The sequence below is a fragment of the Cricetulus griseus genome, chromosome 3 (genome assembly GCF_003668045.3).
Source record: "Cricetulus griseus strain 17A/GY chromosome 3, alternate assembly CriGri-PICRH-1.0, whole genome shotgun sequence".
NCBI classification, from domain to species: domain Eukaryota; kingdom Metazoa; phylum Chordata; class Mammalia; order Rodentia; family Cricetidae; genus Cricetulus; species Cricetulus griseus.
Window position 1 is genome coordinate 135,862,515 of NC_048596.1, and position 6,000 is coordinate 135,868,514.

Sequence of the window (6,000 nt, forward strand, 5' to 3'; positions counted from 1 at the left end):
GATGTGGAGAATAACAAAATTGTTGGCACTCATTTATGTTCCCCAAACCACTCCCCAAATAGCTGTACAGGAACTTAAGGTTAATTGTAAATGGTCGCAAATGGCTTAGTCTTGTGTTTGGTTGGACAATGGTTTATTCTTTTCTGTATCTAGCTCTCAGAACCTAATTCATTTTCATTTCTGTATGTGCTACACTGAGGTTGCTTTACCTCATTACATTCTTTCATTTCTGCTAGATTTGTGTATTATGTTGTACGCCAAACTTCTCCCCTGTGTTCTCGTTGCCATGTAAATTCTGCCTACCCTTTGGGCAGTTTCCATTTTAATAACAACAATAGTAATATTTCTTCATAGTGTGTAGCGGGATTATTCACACAGTTGCATGAGGAAGCACACATTTCATAGGTAATATTTACATGATTGTTTGAATGTACAGTAAATTGGCAAGTAGTTTTCCAGTCATGGAATGCACAAGGGTGTAATAACATGTCTCTTTGGTGAAGCCATATGGGCAGAGTGTATGCATAGGGGAAATTATGGTACTGTGGTCTTTTTCACCATCATGCACCATGGTAGGCATTGTTTTTTGGGACACATGGAGTCAGTTCTGATGCATACCCACCTGGGACATAAATTCATTGGACAATTGAAAAAAGAAATATGCATGCTAACGCTGGCAATAATTTTGCAGGTATGAGACTTCATAAAAGAGTTGTGAACTGTAGAAGAAATGGATATTTTTTGTTATTTCAGCATATGGAAAAGTGTCACAAATGATAGGAATAATATAGAAGACTCCCAGGGATCAGAAAAACTGGATCCCATGGAGAGAATCATGCAGTAAGTAGGAAGCAAGTGATTTATAAATACAAATAGTTACCATATAAGTACTCCATTTAATAAAATTAAATACCTATTTGGAAGCATTTATCCATAGGCAGTATTTAAGATCAGATATGTGAAACTTTGTAATAAAAATAATTCAACATAGTACATCATGGTGATATGAAGTAGTTTCAAAAACCAAATTAGACTCTTTCATAGGCTGGCTTGTGTATCAGTGCCACAAGGGGGCAAACAAGATCATTCTTTTGGCTTTGAAAGTGCATAAAATGAGAAATATTATTATTCATTCTAGAGATACCGAATGCATAAACTGATGTATACAATGCACATCTTTCTCTGATTTGCCTGGCTCATGTAGCCATTAGCTCTGCCTGTCAATCAACAGTGGATTTCCTTGGGACTTCAGAAGCTACAGAACAGTAGACTTAGTTCTGAGGGAACTAAGTAGGAAGATAGTCATGTATGATCCCAGTTGATTGTGTTGTGTTCACAGCAAAAGTATTGAGACTGCTGTTGACCTTTCACGGCTTTGCTGAGCATTATGTTCAACCAGATTAAAAGATTGAAAGTATTGTTTTCATATTTGGATAAACTCTGAAGTTTTAGGAGAATATTTATCTTGCATTTTAAGTGATATAGACCAGCATATAGAGAGTGCCCATAAAGTGATATTGTATTTTCGAGGGTATTCAAGAATGCATAAGCAAGCAAGAGGTCTATCTTGTGTTGTTATGATTTCTGTTGAAGCAGAGCTCCTATGGATAAATACTGAAAAAAGCATTATTCTGTAGTAAAGTTCTTCTGGGAGGCTTTCAAGCCTTATTAGAACTTCACAGAGATCATTTCTGATAAAGCAATATAGGTGAAAAAATCAAGTCTATCCTTGATGTTGGGAACTTTGCTTCCAGATTAATATCTTTGTCCCTTTCTTCTGTGAAAAGATATGCCATGAAGAGGATGATTTGCACAGCCTGGGCCTTCAACAGAAGAAATATATGATGGAAGGAAAGGTAACACCTGCTACTACAGTCGAAAGGCCAAGAAGTAAGGTCTCTAATGAATCAAATGATACTAAAAATAGTCAGGTCCACAAGTTCCAGTGAGTTTTGTGCCTGTAGGGATTATATTTTAGTGAGAAAATTGTGTAAATTGGATTATTCATATGTACTCATAAAAGTGTTTGCTTAAAATGTTCCAATAAGCTCCTTTCTGAGATTTGGTATGTAAAACAACCTGTAGTGTGACTTTAATAGCATAGAAAGCTAATGCTTCAGGGCAATATGGAATTTCTAAATAAATGCTGCTTCACCAAAGCATGAGATTAGTAGTAAGCATGGCAGTGTAGGGAAGTGGTGGGAAGACATTTCTTGGAGTTGGATCTGAATATATAATTTACTGGATTTTATCATAATTTAATGATGGTACTATATATACTTCCACAATTATATAAGAATTGAAGTGTTAAGAATTCATTTTGACAAAACAGTCATGGCTCATGCCTTTCATCCCTGGACTTGGGAGGCAGATGTAGTCAAAGTTATGAGTTTGAGGCTAGCCTGGTATACATAGTGAGTTTCAGAACAATAGAGCACCAACAGAGAAACCCTGTCTTGACCCTACAAAACATAAATAAAAAATCAAAATTTAATTTATAATTCTAAATTTTATTAATGGCCTTTATGTATTGTAATTCAAAAATAAAGAGTTGATTGAATTATGTATTTGTAAATGATGAATTAACATTACACAATACTACCTGTAGTTTGTCCATACTACAAGTTTAATGGATTTCCCTATTCAGATATCAAATTACACCAAGACTGACACACACTTCTTGTTTCCTTGCCTAATTCTCAATATGATTTGAGTTAATAATAATTGGATATACTAGTGTTGTTTGTGGTCATTCTGTCCCCATGGTCATTCCTTACATAACCCAGCTTAGGGCATTTTCTGTTGGAAATCTATTTTCTGAGACTTCATGAATTTCCTTTAGAAGGGACATTTCCTGGACTAGGGCCCTGATTTCACTTACACTATTAAAGAAGGTCATTAGCTTCCAAGTTTGAAAAGGTTTATTAAAAGTGCCTCATATATGTTCATCAAAAATAATTATTACGGGAATGGTGTCTGTTCAGTGGTGCTCCTGGCATATGAGCTAGGAACATATACCTGTGCAGCTGTCAAAAGTCTTTCCATTTGCTTCTTTGAGTTTTTTGGTAATGTGTGTGCCTCAGTTCCATCTGTAAACCCACCATCTTCCTGGTCCACCAAGCAGACATTTAGAGCAATTTTCTATTAATTTTATGGATGCTCTGTTCTGATTGAATAGACATTTGTTCCCGACTCTCTAGGAAAAGATGAATAACAGGAAAGCATGTCAAGGAGCAATTTATATTTTTGTATTTTAAAAATTATTAAGTGTTGAGGTTACAATATGTTTACATAGTTAATTCCTATTTTTCTTCCTAGAAATACTCCTAATCATGCCTCCTTACTCTCCTTTAGTTTCATGTCCTATTTACAATAAAAGGTGATGTTACACATATGATAATATTATGTGCATATATATTTCTAAATAAAGAAGTACGCCCTGCATGTTTGTGTAATGTAATTTTATATGTTTTCAGGGCTGACCATTTCCCATTTTTTGTGTGGTTAACTTGTTCATTTTTTTCAAATCTCTTAAATAAGTTATATTTTCCAGTATTCTTTGCTTTACCCCATATGAAAGATTTTTTTTTTTTAGTCTTTTGAGCATTCCTACAGACACTTACTTGTCTAAAGTCCACATGAAACTTCAGCTGGTTTCCATGTAACTCAAATTTTCAGAAGTATGTTGATAAACCTCCTATTCATCCCTTCTTGTTATCTTTCATATTTATGGCCTCTTTTTTATTGTTGCTACTTCAATATATGTGGATGGGTATACACAAACACAAAAACACATACATTTATATCCTTTTGTAAGTTTGTATAATTTTCCTTATTTTAATATTTTCAGTTTTTTTTTCTTTTTTTAGTTCAAATTAGGAACAAGCTTGTTTCTCATATCAATCCCTTCTTCCTCCCTCCCCGTACCACTCCTCCCCCATCCCCGACTTATTCCCCACCCATCCACCCTCCAGTCCCCAGGCAGACATGAAGGGCTCTAAGGGAAAAATGCATGGACCACAGGAATGGGAAGGGGCAGGAACTCCTGAGATAATTGGGAGCATGGGGGTAGGAGACAGGGAGCTGCCAGAATAAGAGGAGAAGAGGAGAGGAGAGGAGAGGAGGAAATAGAGGAGCAGAAATATTGAGTTGGGAGAATAATAGAGGAGAGCAGGATGAGAGATACCATATTAGGTGGGAGCCATAATAGGCCCGAGGAGAGATCTGGCACTAGGGAGATTTCCAGAGACCTACAAGAATTTTTTTCAGTTTTGGCTGTCTGATACTGAATTTGGTGTTTGTGCTTCCATTGTTAGATACAATTTCTCCTATTCTTAAACATTTTAGATGAGTTTTATTTTGTTCAGCATTTGTTTCTTTACTTCAAATGAATGAATGATATCAGAGTTTTGAGCTTAGCTATAGACACTTACATGTGTAAAGTTATCATCAATGTCAAGCTGACATCCAATATTCTTCTTAATTTTAAAGTGTATTTTCAGGTAATTATTTGATATCAGGCCCTCTTTTATCCTTCCTTTTCTGTTTGAATCCTCAGGAAAATTGTGTCTCTTCAACATCATGTAACAGGGGAAGAGGGAGTGTGGAAACACACCAAGGTAGCCGCATCCACTAGAGTGAACCTAGAGGATAGTTATCTATTATTTCCTGTGACTATTATGGCTGCAGAACTTAGAAGCAATTGTATTTAATTGTGTTTCAGAGACTAATTTGTAAGGCATATGATCATTGATTGTTCTTTAATTTATTGCTGCTCTTTGCTTTTGATATAATTTTTCCATAATTGCATATTTTTATGTTTTTGAAGTTACAACATGATTACATCTTTTCTCCTTTTCATTACTTGTCTCCTAATACTAAGATATAATCTTCCTAATTTAGTTTGAAATCCATGAATACTTTTTCATTCCTTTTTGCTTTTGATCTGATTATTCCATATTTGCATATTTTTTATATTTTAGAAGTTACAACATGATATCATCTCTTCATGAATTTAACAGAAGTTCTACAGCAATGTTACCAGCAGTGTTCACCTTAAGATTGCATGGTGCTAAGGAGAAGCACAGATATATGCTGGACAACATAGAAAACACTCTGTACCATATTGGTATTGTAAGAAATTCTAAAATCAAATTATGGGAAAGTGCAGTGAATGTGACTGTTTGGAGAGAAGCTCGGCTCACATGTGATGAGGAATACCGTAGAGACGCCTCTGCACTGCTCATGTCCACTACATCTTAGTGGCTCAGAGTAGAACATCATAGACACTTTCTTACTTTCTAATATTTCAGAAAAAATAAATTGAAACTTGAGGAGGCACTCAGAGATATGGTAAAAGAATGCTGGAGGTTTACATAGACCAGTCAGCCTTTATGGTCTTTGGCTATTATTCAAATGGTTACTTTTCCTTTCAAGGTCAAATATGCCTAGGAGGGAAGTTGTTTTAGGCAGGGATGTTGTCAAGTCCCAGGACTCTTAAGACTGGTTCTGTATTTTTAGTTCCTGTGGTAATTTTCCACCTAGGTTCTTGATTTTATTATTATGAGGGATGTGTAGTGTCTGGTTTCTCTAATCTACAGTTCATGATTCTACTCTTCCACATCATTAGCCAGCACTCTCTCAGCCTCCTACATCCCTGTTCTAAATACCTCACAAACCTTCAGATTTGAGAAATTATCATTATTTTACTGGCAGACTTGATCTCTGTGAGTTCAAGGCCAGACTGATCTCCAGAGCAAGGGCCAGGATATGCTCCAAACCTACACAGAGAAACCCTGTCTCGAAAAAACAATATATATATATATATATATATATATATATATATATATTTGAATCCTTACCTTTTTTCTTTTTTTCTTTTTCTTTTTCTTTTTTTCTATTTTTTTTTTTTTTTGGTTTTCAAGACAGGGTTTCTCTGTGTTTTGGAAGCTGTCCTGGGACTAGCTCTTGTAGACCAGGCTGGTCTTGAACTTGAACTCA

General features: G+C 35.5%; 1 long non-coding RNA gene across 1 annotated transcript in view; it reads left to right on the plus strand.

Moving 5' to 3' along the window:
- Positions 1-5,790, plus strand: part of LOC103163196 — a 61,035-nt gene extending 55,245 nt beyond the window's left edge. Inside the window, exons 14-16 of the long non-coding RNA XR_003483481.2 lie at positions 692-840; positions 1,788-1,856; positions 4,983-5,790. This is a non-coding gene — a long non-coding RNA (uncharacterized LOC103163196). The remainder of the gene's footprint in view (positions 1-691; positions 841-1,787; positions 1,857-4,982) is intronic.
- The last annotated feature ends 210 nt before the right edge of the window (positions 5,791-6,000 follow it).